This window comes from Sapajus apella, unplaced genomic scaffold (genome assembly GCF_009761245.1).
Source record: "Sapajus apella isolate SASKATOON/1434 unplaced genomic scaffold, GSC_monkey_1.0 scaffold28, whole genome shotgun sequence".
Taxonomy (NCBI): domain Eukaryota; kingdom Metazoa; phylum Chordata; class Mammalia; order Primates; family Cebidae; genus Sapajus; species Sapajus apella.
The window spans coordinates 22,005,726-22,020,851 of record NW_022436968.1 but is presented as its reverse complement, the minus strand read 5'-3'; positions in this window follow the sequence as shown (position 1 = coordinate 22,020,851).

Sequence of the window (15,126 nt, the reverse complement as noted above, 5' to 3'; positions counted from 1 at the left end):
TTCCCCCTAACAGTTTCTTTTTCTGTTCCATTCTGCAATTGTCCTTACTGGCTGGACAATTACTCCTAGGAATGTTTAGCATTAACAGCAACGTAAAGATGTCTCTTGCGACTGATTGAAAGAGCCATAGTATGTCAGTATCTTTTCAGAACTTTCATATCTGCTTCCAGACTGTTTTAGTTCCAAGATAGTGCATCAATCTCCTCTTCCACTCTGTTCCTATCTTCCGCCCTCATAGTTTACATTTCCAAATAAAGCAACAATTCTTTGCCCAGCAGTTTAGCACAAGATAGGTCCACAGGAAATGCTTAATAAATAATGGTTAAATGCGTGAATAAACGAATATATTTTCATTCCTTAATGGAAGCAGCAAAAGTTAACACATAGTAATCAGGCTAGGAATTGGGATGCAGGCAAATTGTGCATCTATAAATTTATAGAAGGCTGTCAAGATATCTCTCTATGGCTAGGTGCAGTGGCTTACACCTGTAATCCCAGAACTTCGGGAGTCAGAGGCTGGCAGATCCCTAGAGTCCTGGAGCTTGAGGCCAGTCTGGGCAACATAGTGAAATGCTGTCTCTACATAAAAATTTAAAAATTACCCAGCCATGATGGTCCAGGCCTCTAGTCCCAGCTACTCAGGAGGCTGAGGTGACAGGATCGCTTGAACCTGAAAGGTTAAGGCTGCAGTGCGCTGTAATTGCACCACTGCACTCCAGCCAGGGCAACAGAGTGAGGCCCTATCTCAAAAAAAAAAAAAAACAAAGAAAGAAATAAAAAGAAAAAGAAAAATAGCTCCCTTTGCTCAAAAGGAGGGGCAGAGATTATAGAACATTTAGGAATGTGTTCTTATCTGTCTTGTATTTTTGTTGTTAAAAGATGTTACATATATATTCGTTATATATTTTTACATTTATTTATGTATAGAGTCATTTTAAGACCATTAAGGTTATAGGTTTAAAAGACTAAGTTAGACACTGTCTTAAACTTCTAAGATTCTGAATTGTCTGTTTTGTTAGAACCCACGGGTTTTCAGTTTCCTCAGTAATAAATTCTAATGAATATAAAAAGAATAAGATAAGAGAGAACTTTTATTTCTAACTTGTCAATAGTTCACAGGTAATTTAACATATAATGTGGTTTATTATTACTATTGTCATAGGATCCTTAAGGTGTCACTTTGCTAGTCAAAAGCCTCTGTGGCTGTTGGTACCTTTGCCCAAGTTTTGCTTGGGCCACTGGGCTCATTCTGTCCACTTGGCCAGGCAGGCTCCACTCAGCTTTTGCTACTGGCTGGGATCCCATGCCTGCCAAGGGATGGGACAGTGAGGGGTGTGTGAGCGAGCATGGGATCCAGCCACAACACAGAGCAAGGGATGCCAGCTGTGGCAGGGTGGGTAGTTCCAGGTGCCAGCATGAGCACTGGGTTCCTGCTAAGCTGTGGCTGGACCAGGTGTACTGCAAGCAGCTTCCACTGCAGGCATCGGGGAATGTGGAGGCACATGGAAGCTTAGAGATGCCAGGAACTGCAGAGCCCCAAAGAGGGTGTCATAGCCCTGGCGTGGGGAGCTCCTAGGTCTGGGCTTCTTAAAGATCTGCAGCTCTCTCCTTGTTGCCCACAGTGTGATGAGCAAGGGGGCATGTTTCAGCCCTGTTTGTGTTATAGCTCTTTCAGTTCCGCTATTCAGGTCCCGAGTTCTTGTCCCATATCCAGGAAGAATGAGGTATAAAGATAACTGGAGGGTGAGCAAGAAGAAGAGGTGCTTTATTGAGCAGCAGTATAGCTCTCAGGAGACCCAAAGTGAGTAGCTTCTTTCTGTAGGCAGGTAGTCCCAATGTCTCTGTAGCCATCAGCAGAGAGGAGACCTAGAGTGGGTAGCTCCTATCTGCAGGCAGGTTGTACGGACAAGTGTATAGCTCTCAGCAGAGAGGAGAGTCAGGGTGGGTCACTCTGCTCTGCAGGGAGGTCGTCCTGTCATCTCTCCAAGTCTGGGGTTTTTATGGGCTTCAGAGAGGACATATGTGCTCATTGGTCCATGGGCAGCCATGGATGGGCCTTGAAAAAGCACCTTAAGTTTTCACTCCAGTCTGTGGAACCAGCAGCCTGGTCCCCAGGCTTCAGGCCGTCCCTGGCTTGAAGGGAGGGTTTCACCAGGACTGCTCCTTTGTGTTCAGGAGCCTGTCTGTCTCCTGCCACCATTCATGGCACCCAGGCTGTTCAGGCTGAGGGGTGCCTGCAGGCCTGTGCTGAGCTACCCACAGTGCCCCCTTGGTTTTCCTCCCATACTTGTCAGTGCCCAATATCTGGAGGGGGCCGAGGAGGCAGGGGGCTGGCTTGTCAGCACTGCCCTGAGCATGTGCACACCCAGCTCGATTGTGACAGCACCTGGGCTTGGCCACAACTTTGCTCTGAAATCAGAGAGGGTGCTGGGGGCAGGGAGGGGCTAGGCAGTGGGGGCAGACACTTCCATGCCTATGTGGGCAGGGGTTGCTTCTCAGGCCCCCAAAAGCACAGGGATGCCCAGATCCCGCAGCTGGGCAGCTGCAGCTGTGTCCAGGAAGGCAGGGTTCCCACCCCTTCAACTGGGAAGCGGGTGTGGATCGCGCCTGTTCCTGGCTCCCCCAGCTCCATGGAGTGTGCAGCCCTGGCCACACCTTCCCTGCTGTGGCAGGTGTCTTTGCAGTGGCCTCTCCAGATGGGCCACTGCTGCCATCACTATTACACAGGTGTTTTCCTTGCAAGAGTTGCACAGACACCTCTGGCCACAGGGAAAGTTATCATGCCCATTTTATATTTGGAGAAAAGATGACAGATGAATAAATGGAAATAAATGCCTGATATTACAGTAGATCTGGGAACAAAACACAGGTTTATTTCACTTCATTACAGTAGTATTTTTGTTGTTGTTGTTAGCACACCCCTTAAAATAGCTTTGAAAAACAATGTGCCTTCTCACATATTTTTATGTTAACAACTGAAATTTTTCTCATAAATAGTAACAAAATATATAATTATAAATATTGACACTTTTTAACAAAAACCTATGACATAACTCTTTTCAGTGTATACAATATAATCTAAATACCAGAACAGTTTTATATGCTCTACATTAACTTTTAAAATATATGAACAGCCTCTCTTCTAACATGAGGAAATTTTACATTGTTCCTGTTTCTCCCTGAACTTATATTTCCATTTTACTTTACCCATACAATTTTTTCTTTAAATTTGAAAGCTTTTAAAATAATTAATTATATTAGCATCCTTTTCTGTATCAAACATATGTGTATGTTGAAATTTAAAGTGTATGTTTCCTTTATTGATAAAGCTGACTGGTAAAATTTTCTTTTAGATTTTATCACAGTGATTAATGTACAATTAAATATAATAAAATAAATACATTATTAAACTTGATAATAAAGATAAATAAAATGTTACTAGAACTATATCTCTTAATAAGATGGATAGAGTTTTTTTCCTTCTTAAATTAGGTTATATGTCAATAGATATGTATTACTTATTGCTAGAATGTGACTGGATTCTATGGAAATTTGCAGCAAAAAGAAATTATTGCCTGTTTTTATGTGTATGGCTTATAAAAATTGTATTAATGACTATTTATAGTAGAATCCACAATCCAATTTTGTTCAGCTACTATACCTCTAAATAAGTTCACAGCAGGATAGAATAAACTGGTAAGAACTGGCTGACTAATAAGAGCAAACAGAAAATGCGCCCAAATGAAAAATGAATATAGACTTTCTGTAACTAATTATCCTTATGGAATAGTTATTTACAGAATTTCCCTATGAGTCTGAATAAATATACAAGAAGATATACAACACTAACTTACTTCCAATATATGTTGCTGATACTTGAAAATTTAACGTTGACCAGCTGAAATTACTGAGGGAATTTGTATCCCTTTTTTCTTGGAATCAAGACTTAGCTGAGACACAAACCAGTGTTTTGATCAAGGCAGCTTCCCTCTAGGCACTGACACCCCAGGGCCAGACCCCATAGCAGGATTCCTGATGGGTGAGAGGTTTGCCTTTACTTTAAATAGTTGGGTCATGGTGACAGGGAATGAGGAACTGGGAAGAGATGCAGCACTATGCGTTGCTCAAGCTCTCAAACAGCTCGGATTTAAGCCTGTGGAAGTTGAGGCCATGTAAAGTGAGTCCCTTAAAACCATCCAAGATTACATACCCTTTAGAAAACTCCCACACCAACTCCAGTTTAAAGACCACATTGGAGACTTCTGAGGCCCACTATGTATTTCGAGTTTACTTACATTTTTTAGAAAGCCCAGCTACACAAAGCCTGCCTAGGAGGTTCATCAGGCTGTTCTGTGAGAGACATTCACAGAAGCTTGAGTCTTTATGTGACAACTGCCCTCCTCAAGAGACTGCAGCATCACAGAATGGACAGCCAACAGCCGGGTGGGACACAGGCAAAGAGCACTTGATGGGAGACTAGTGCTCTTAATACCTTTCCACCTTTGAGTTAAAGTGTATGTCCATAAAGAAAAAAATGAACATCGTTACATGTGAATTGCCTGCCCCAAAAGTAGGATAATAAGAATCAAAATGTAATGGAAACATTCAAACAAGGTCATAGTCATCTTAACGTTAAATTTTGTTTTAAGATACTTTGAAGGGATAGACTTCAAATAAGCATTCTTTTTAGTGATCTAGAGATGAAATAAATAAAACTATCACACTGTTTTTCTAAGGTATGTGATAAACATACAGGTCACAATCCAGAGTATCATAATTATGATTAATAATTCTCAGGGAATCAGAGAACATTTCATTATATTATAATGATTTTTAATCTCCTTTGAAAAATTGCCCCAGATTTATAAAGGAGTTATATGTTTTTCAGAAACTTCAATCCATTAGGAAACTGAACAAAGTTGATGTCCTACCTTTGAGATTTTGAAATGTTATCAAGATGGATATGTAGAAGGCATACTCATTAATAATATAAAGGCAAAACTATGTCAGAAATAGGGTTTTGATTTTTGTAAGTGTTTACTTGGAGTACACATTCAACTTCATACTTCTCAGCCTACACCATTTCTATATACTTGGCTAAATACTTATTACTAAAATACCTGAATAAGTTGGCCTAATTTTCTTCTTTTTTTTTTTTTTTTGAGATAGTCTTGCTCTGTTGTCCAGGCTGGAGTGCAGTGGTGCAATCCCTGCTCACTGCCTCTTGGGTTCAAGCGATTCTCCTGCCTCATCCTCCCGAAATGCTGGGATTACAGGCACATGCCACCATGCCTGGCTAATTTTTGTATTTTTAGTAGAGACTGGTTTCACTATGTTGGCCAGGTTGGTCTTGAACTCCTGACTTCAGGTGATCTGCCCTCCCAAAGTGCTGAGATAACAGATGTGAGCCACCATACCCAGCCTAAGTTAGCCTAACTTATAATTTATTTTCTTATTGCTAGAATTAATATATATGCATTTGTTCAAAGATTGTGTTTTTCAGATTTACTTCTACCCGTGATATTGCTAAATGGACTTTTATTCCCAATTAGCAGTTAAATAAATCTAAAATACAGAGGTAAAAATAGACATTGAAAAACTGTGATTCTGAGCCTCAGATCACTAAATTGATATTTTCACGTTGCTAAGAAACAGTTTCTATTTAATTGGAACAAAACTTCATCAATGTTTTCTGTTTTTCTCAGTTCTGGGAAATAATCCCTTAACGATCCAATAAAATGAAAACCTGAATGTGGATTGGAGTATTTGTATTTATTTAGAAATGTAGAGATTCCTACCTGTGGTAAACAGCCTCCAAGATCGATCCAGTGATCTCCACTTCCTGTTACTCACAGCCTATGGAGTCCCTCCTACATTGTACCAGGGCAGGCCAATGGAATCTGGCAGAAATGATGGTATCATCTTACATCCAGGACTGCATTATCAAAGAACTGCTCATGGCTTTTCTCTCATTGCTTGCTCTCGGGGAAACTATCTTGTGAGAGGCTCAGGTATGGCTGAACTCAACCTGTGTGCAGGTGAGTGAAGCAGAGCCTCGAGCTCCAGATGGATCTTGAGATGGCTGCAGCCTGGCTTGACTGCAATTTCATGGATGACCTTAAGCCAGAACAACCGGGCTAAACTGCCCCCAGATTCCCGACTCTCAGAAACAGTGAAATAATAAATGCTTGTTATTTTAGACTGCTAAATATTGAGATAATTGGTTATGTAGCAATAGGTAACTAATATACTACCTTTAGTTACTGGGCTTTCTATTAAACCTGTTACTTAAAACAAATTGTTCTTTAGTCCAAGCCTATTAGTATTTTGAAGTAGAACATTGTTTTGCCGTTACAGAAATATGCCCTAAATTGGTAGCTCTTGATGGTGGTGGTTCCACTCTCCTCCTACCCAAGGACCACCTAGAGCTCTGTGAGGGAATGCTTTTGGTTGTCATAATGATTAATGGAGCTCACTGGCCTCTGGTAGGTGGGGACTAAGGGTATTAGACATACTGCAATGTGTAAGACACTTCATTTTAAAACAGCAAAGGAAATATTACAAAACACTTGTTTTTTTATAAAAGGTGCTCCGATAGAGCTGAGAGCTACCAGCTTAAAGAGAGGAATGTCCTGCTTTTCCTGGGGAAGGGTAAATTAAATCTGCTGATCTTTTTTTTGAAATGGTCCATAATGGAAAAGTAAAAGAAACCAGGAATTTGTCACATGGAATATAATTTGCTAAAAATTTCAATATAAGAATGTGAAATTTGTAATAATAAAAAAGTCCATTTGAAATGGTATTTTCTAATAAGAGAAATCAGCCTTTAGTTTTAGGTAACAGGTTAGTTTGAAACAGGTAGAATTCCATACTCATGGAAGGAAATAATGAAGCAAATGAAATGAGGAGGTGTTCCCACTGCCCTTTAGCATCCTAATCTGGGCAAATTCAAAATTGTGAAAGGAAGACAAAAACCTTCCTTAAAAAATGAAACCTTATTTTGGTACAATTTTTATTTTCATATAGATATAAAAATATGCATGCTATTGAAATGATCAGAGATTGATTTGATGTGGTTCATAAAAATTGAGATCTATAAGATATATTTTAGAAGAAGTTAGGTCTTTTAATATAGCATTCAGAGTAATTTTTCTTTGATGGTATATACATTTTAAATCAAATGTGATATAGTGTATTCTAGACTTATAGGATTTATTTGAGTAAACAGAATATGTCAAGTGAGTTTGTAGTCTCTGTAGCGATTCCATTTGGGTTGATAAGGCAAAGTCGCATGGGGAGGGCCCTAGGTAAGGGCTGGGATATTCTAGGACAAAATGCAATAGACCATGAACACCATCTTCTTATAAGGCAGTATAATAGAGGACTGAAAAAGTCAGGAAGCCAGAGTCCCTGTTTTTATTTATTATATCTTTTTATGTGTTTGCTTATTATTTTTGTGATGTATGTGTTTATATATTTTTTAAATCACCTTTCTAAATGTACAGTTCTGTGAGTTTGGACAAAAGCATAAAGTTGTACAACTACCACTACATTCAAGGTATTCAGCTCCATCACCCTCCAAATTCTTTTTTTTTTTTTTTTTTAGCCAAAACCTCGATCTACCCCAGTTTGGTTTTTTGTTTGTTTGTTTGTTTTGAGACGGAGTTTCACTCTGTTGCTAGGCTGGAGTGCAGTGGTGTGATCTCGGCTCACTGCAGCCTTCGCCACCTGGGTTCAAACAATTATCCTGCCTCAGTCTCCTGAGTAGCTAGGACTACAGGCACGCGTCACCATGCCCAGCTGATTTTTGTATTTTTAGTAGAGACAGGATTTCACCATGTTGGCCAGGATGGTCTCGATCTCTTGACTTTGTGATCTGCCTGCCTCCACCTCCCAAAGTGCTGGGGTTATAGGCATGAGCCACCATGCCTGGCTTCTACGCCAGTTTTTAGCAAGCTCTGATCTATTTTCTGTCTTTATAGTCTGGCCTTTCCTAGACTGTTCTAAAAATTAGATCTTATATAGCTGTTCTAGTTTTTTTTCCTCTCATTTAGCATAATGCATTAGAGATTTATCCAAGTTGCTGCATGTACCAGTAGTTCATGTTTTTACTGCTAAGTAGTACTCCATTGCATAGATGCACCACACTTTGTTTATCCATTCACCCCTGAAAGACAACTGGGTTGTTTCCAGCTTTTGGAGGTTATAAATAGTCACTATAAATAGTCATGTACAGGTTTTTGGTTGAAAATAGGTTTTTATTTCTTTTGCTTGATATATGTTTAGCTTGATATTTAAAAAAGCTTCCCAACTATATTCTGAAGTGGCTATATTATTTCGTATTTTCACTAGCAATGTATGATGGTTCCAATGCACCACATCCTGGTCAGCATGGAGTTCAGCTGGTCTTTCAAGTTTAGACATTCTGTCAGATATGTAGTGGTATCTCAGTGGGTTTTAATTTGGTGTCATACATAAGAAATCTTTGTTTATCTTTGTTCCCATCTTGCTTTATTTCCAGTGTTTCCATTATAGGTTTTCTATAGTTTTTATCTCTCTGCTGAAATTCCATATTGGTTCATGCACATTGTCTACCTTCTCTATTACCTTTGACATATTACTAACAATTATTTCAAATGGTCTGTCTGATAGTTCCAACATCTGTATCATCTCTGAGTCTGGTTCTGTTGATTGATTTATCTCATGACAGTGGGTTACTTTTCTTGTCTTCTTGTCTTCTCATTTTTGACTGAATACCAGACATTGTTTGTAGGACAACAGAGGCTGAAACAAACAGCGTATATGATTAAAAATGATCATGTCTCTTCTTTGGGTAGGTTATTTGTGTAGGGGTTGAGTTCATCTGGTTAGCAGTTGAGCAGGTTTTGTTGCTGCTTGGGTGTCAAAGAGCTTTTCTCTCTCTTTTTTTTGAGACAGAGTCTTGCTCTGTCACTCAGGCTGGAGTGCAGTGGTGCAATCTCAGCTCACTGCAACCTCCGCCTCCTGGGTTCAAGTGATTCTCATGCCTCAGCCTCCCAAGTAGCTGGGATTACAGGCATGTGCCACAACACTGGGATAATTTTTGTATTTTTAGTAGAGGCGAAGTTTCACCATGTTGACCAGGCTAGTCTCGAATTCCTGACCTCAAGTGATCCATCTGCTTAGGCCTCCCAAAGTGCTGGGCTTACAGGCATCAGTCACTGTGCCTGGCTGAGATTTTCTCAATGTTGCAGCTCTACCCCCAGGTTTCAGCTTTTCCTGTGTTGTAGCACCTCAGAAGGGTCTATTTTCCCAAGGAGTGGACTGCTATTGCTTATTACCCAGTATTGCAAGCTCAGTTGTTTTGTTCCTGTGTGATCCTACTTCTTTACATGGCAGCCAAACTGCTTTTCATCTTTGGCAAATCTTGTATGGGACTTCCCTGCACTTGCCCAGTGGTAGGAGACTTCTAATAGTAATGGTGTAGGATCCTGCACCCAAGACTCTTCCTTACTCCTCCAGTAATGACAAGGTTTTTTATTTTATCCCTTCACTAGCTGTGATGTGTTTTCATTTGGTCTTAGAGATATACAGTTTCTTCCCCTGAGCCTAGAGGCTTTTGTTCGTTGAGAAAGGAATTTAAGGAGGGCTTTGTGACTTTCCCTCAGCAACTGCATTCCCCTCCTCCAGGCCTGCACCACCAAGGAAGACTCCTTCTGGTGCCCCACTCTCACCCAATCTTTCTCATGAGCACCAAATGGAAGTTTGTGAAGAAGATCTTGTAATTTTGAACTCTCTTTGTGTTTTTGGCTCCCAGACACACCTGTACTGTCACACTAGTTCACAGTGAGACTTCTGCAATTTGTTAGAAATTTTTGCAAATCCTTCCTACTTGTTTGATGGCAATCAGCACCTCTTCTTCCTGTGTTCTGCCAAAGCTGAGAAGACAGAGCTTGCGCCCTGTATTCTTAGAGAGGCTTTGGATTTCAAACAACTTAGTTGCCCTATGGCCTCGACTATCTGATGGGTTCAAGAAAAATTATGAGTTTGTATTTTATCTGTAGTTTTTCTTCTTTCTAGGGTGGAAAAGGTGTTCTTGTCTGTTTTCTACATCCTAGGTAGAACTCCCATTGTATCTTTAAAGATATTCTAGAGATTAACATTGCAGATATTTTTCCCAGTAATGCATAGAAGAGTTAATAATTTTCACTGTCCCAATTTCATCTTCACATTTGGCTGAGTCATAGACCAGCTAGGAAAAGGCCAGGCATTATTGTATCTGGCATACTGCTACGTGCACTCAAGTGCTATCATCATTTTCTTGCCCTACAAGAAGGCTTGGAGTTTCTCAGAACAGCCCCTCTTTGTGGGCAGAGGTGGCTGGCTGACCACCAAACATTTGTGCTCCCTTCTATAGTAGAGTGCCATTGGGAAGAATTGGCCCTTCCATGAACTACACTTTACAGCTTGCCTTACCGTTAGCTACTGCCATGTAACTATGTTCTAGTAAACAAAAAATTGCAGAATTGATGTGAGCCACTTTCAGGGTTTGATTGTAAAAACCACTCATGTGGCACTCTTCCATGCTCCTTCCCTTACACCAGGTAGATGCAAATGCTCACAGTGGTGTGGGAAGTTGGGTGTTTAAGAAGGCAGAGGCTCTATTGATCTGAATCCCTAATGACTGTGTGGAATGGAACTCATACCCTCCCATCCCCCGAGCCTGGAGTCAGCTTGGATTATTTCATGAGCAAGACATCAACTTTGTGTTCCAGCCGTTAGAGATATTGAGGTCAATTGCCATGGCAAACAGCCAACCCTAACTAATCGTATCCTTTCCTTCCCTTGTCAAATCGCCTGGTCAGCCTGCTCTGATACGAGATTTTACCAGGCTTGCCAGTTGTCTGTAGGTCATTCACAAGAAACAGATTCCTAGACCCTCACCATTCATGTGCAGACGAAGTTGAGGAGCTAAAAACTAGATGAGATTTAGAAAAATGTATTTTCCAAATGTGATAAAGATTTCATCTGATGTATTGACTCCAAATTATTATTAGTGGCTGCTCGTAACGCTGTGTCAGGAAATTGAGGCAGTATCCAGGCTGATAGAAAAGAACACTGTGATTAATTGGCAATAACTGTCATGGCAGGTGAGGTAGGAGTGATGGCATGGGTTCAAACAACTTTGTCATCCCTGGGATGTAAGCCAACCTCTTGGATGCATTCAGTAGGCTGTTCCTAGAAATAGTACTCAGATTTGTAAGTCTCAAGTAAGAGGCACTTACTGTTAAGCCAATATCTTTACCATGGCTTTTACTTATATAAATTGGTATGATTTATTGGCAACCTTAATCAGCTAAGTTATAAATGAAATTGAGACTTCCCTCTGCCTAGATTCTACTTGTTTAGTTCAGAAATCAGGTATTTTCAGGACTCAAAATTTCTAGTAAAACAATTTTGAAGGCACACATACTGCTGTCATCTGAGCAGTGACAAAGCAGATGATTTTAATCTTTAGGACTGTGATCTGGTGTCTTGAAGTCTATTCTGATGAACTGATGAACTCCTTATCTGGCTTACAGACTGGTCTGGCTAACAGAAGGAAACAAAGAGTAGGAAACAGTCCCTGATATAGACAAGACCCCTTCTTTCTGCTGTGGGAATTAGAGTTTACTTACACTGGCTCTCAAGTGCTTGGATTTTTTAAGCTACATGTTCTTAGTTATTATACTATTTTCTTGATTACAGAGGATGAAGTTTAGATACACACACCTAAGTCCAAATCACACTGCATCCAAACAAAATCTTAGCTTAATCCTTCTTACAAACACATTAGAGATTTTTTATTTTCACAAAACATGGGAAAGAGTCACATATTTTCAACACAAAATGGAGAAGTTAGCCAAGAAGTTCATGTAACCTCTAATCATGAGGAAACAGACACACCCAAATTGAAGGATATTCTGTAAAATAACTGTATCAGAGTCTTTAAAAAACGTTAGCCGGGTGCAGTGGTTCACGCCTATAATCCCAGCATTTTGGGAGGCTGAGGTGGGTGGATCATCTGAGGTCAGGAATTCGAGACCAGCCTGGCCACCATGGTGAAACCCTGACTCTTCTAAAAATACAAATATTAGCTGGGCATGGTGGTGCATGCCTGTAATCCCAGCTACTAGTGGGACTGAAGCAGAAGGATCGCTTGAACCCGGGAGGCGGAGGTTGCAGTGAGCTGAGATCATGCCACTGCACTGCAGCCTGGGCAACAGAGCACGACTTCATCTCAAAAAAAAAAAAAAAAAGTCAATGTCATGAAAGAATTTTTTAAAATGGTTGAGGTACTGTTTTAGATCAAACAAGACTAAAGAGGCACAAAACTAAATGCAATGCTCAATCCTCCATTGAGTCCTGGATAAAACAAGCCAAAGAGATAGTTTTAAATCTTTTGAAGAAATATGAATGTAAACTTTATATCAATGTTAAATGCCTTGAGTATGAAAATTGTAGAAGAGTTTCCTTGTTCTTGTAAGATAGGTGCTGTAGTACTTAGACCATGTCAACATGTCTGCACTCACTCTCAAAGGATGTGCATTACACCTAAAGACATGCAGCAACTGTGCAGAATCTAGATGAAGGCTATACGGGCATTTATTGTTCTGGTCTTGCAACTTTTCTGTAGGTTTAAAAATTTTCACATTTTGGGCCGGGCGCGGTGGCTCAAGCCTGTAATCCCAGCACTTTGGGAGGCCGAGGCGGGTGGATCACGAGGTCAAGAGATCGAGACCATCCTGGTCAACATGGTGAAACCCCGTCTCTACTAAAACTACAAAAAATTAGCTGGGCATGGTGGCGCGTGCCTGTAATCCCAGCTACTCAGGAGGCTGAGGCAGGAGAATTGCCTGAACCCAGGAGGCGGAGGTTGCGGTGAGCCGAGATCACGCCATTGCACTCCAGCCTGGGTAACAAGAGCGAAACTCCGTCTCAAAAAAAAAAAAAAATTTTTTTTCACATTTTAAAGCTGGGGAGAAAAGCTTTTAGGCAATACCACTTAATGGTATAGCCTAAGAATGTTCTGTAATATATTGGCCGGGCAGGGTGGCTCATGCCTGTGATCCCAGCACTTTGGGAGGCCGAGGCAGGTGGATCACGAGGTCAGGAGTTTGAGAACAGCCTGGCCAGCATGGTGAAACCCTGTCTCTACTAAGAATACAAAAATTAGCCAGGCATGGTGGCATACGCCCGTAGTCTCAGCTATTTGGGAGGCTGAGGCAGGAGAATCACTTGAACCTGGGAGGAGGAGGTTGCAGTGAGCCAAGAGTATACTACTGCACTCCAGCCTGGCGACAGAGTGAAACTCTGTCTCAAAAAAAAAAAAAAAAAAAGGAATTTTCTGTAATATTATATCCTAACCACTCATAATGACTACTTTTTAATAACACCATGGTATTCTTTTGAGGGAATATGTATTCTCTTTAATGATTCCACAATTTAGATTCCTAATAAATAATACTTCAATGAGCATCTCTGTATGTGGCTTTCTCCATATTGTAGATTCTAACCTTGGCATAAATTTCCACAGATAGGTTTCTGGATCAAATGGCCATTTATGGAGAATTTGAAACATTCTGCTGTGATCTATTATTTTTTTAAACTGCTAAGTGAGGCGGCAGGATCTTAATAAAAGTGAGTCATTTCAAACAGTTACATTTCTGTGAGCCTGAATATTTTTAGATTGCTGACACCCCTTTTTCCTCATCCATCTGCCAACCTCCCCGATTGCCATGGGACCTTGGTTCTGTCTTTGCTGCCATCTATTCCTATAGATGAGATTTTTCAGACTGAGACACTGGGCACCAAGAAGCCAGTGAGAGTAGGAGGAAGATATTAAGCTTTTCAATATTTCATCAAACAAAATTCATACATTTCTCACACTGAAGCTCACATGAGTGAGTTTACATATGGAGTCTGGCCCTGGGTCAGCTTTGAAAGGTAGGGCTGCAGCCTCAGGCAGCAGCTCAAATGCAACCTGACACCCTGAGCCAGAACCGACCCATGAAGCTGCACCCAGGTTCCTGACCCACAGAGATTGTGTGAGAGAATGAACGTTTGTTGTTTTTAGCTGTCAAGCTTTAGAGTACTTTTAAAATGCTGCAGTAGATAACCAATACAGATTCTGGAAGTGAGATGTGGCCATAACAAAAACACAAAATGCGAATAAAAGACTTGAACACATACTTCATAAAAGAAGGTATGTGAATAATAGGCATATAAAAAGGAGTGCATTAGTCAGCAGGAATATGCATATTAAAAGCACAATGTAATGCCACTACACTCCTACAAGAAAGGCTCCAAGTGTTGGTGAGAATGCAGAATATCTGGAACTCATATATTGCTGGCGGGAGTATAAAATGGTGTAAATGAATAAAGTTAACCTAAACCTAAGGCAGTTGACCCAGAAAGTACGCTGCTAGGTTTATACCAAGAGAAATGATTGCATGCATTCAAAATAAGAGGAACACACAAATGTTCCTAGCAGCTTCATTTTTCATAGGCCTAAACTGCAAATAACTCAAATATTCATCAGCAGAAGAATGGATAAATAACGTGTGACATATCCAGGCAATGGAATACCGCTCAGTAATGAAAATAATTGAAGTATACCTACAGCAACTTGGATGAGCCTCACAGCACTATTTTGAGCAAAAGCATGCTATGTTGTTTCATTTAGATGCCATAAGGATCAGGTTAAAACAAATCGGTGGTGATAAAAGAGAAGTGGGTGCCTCAGGATTGGTAAGTTGTATTGACTGGAAGGTGGCAGGAGTGAACTCTGTGGGGTGATGGAAATGTTCAACGTTTGGTCTGGATGGAGATCACATGGTTTTACAAATCTAAAAAAAATCACACAATATTCACCCATTTTGTTCATTTTACTACTATATAAATTACATGTCAAGAAGATGGTGTCAAAAATCCAAAGGCCTTTCTGGCCTTAGGGAACATGTCTTTGGTCCCTTCTCTGAGATCTCCTCTGAGCACTCTTTCCCTTATTCACTTCCCAAACACCCTGACCGCCTTCCTGCTCCTCCAGCACACCACGTGTACTGCCCCTTCAGGGCCTTTGCACTGGCTCTTCCCTTATCAGCACTC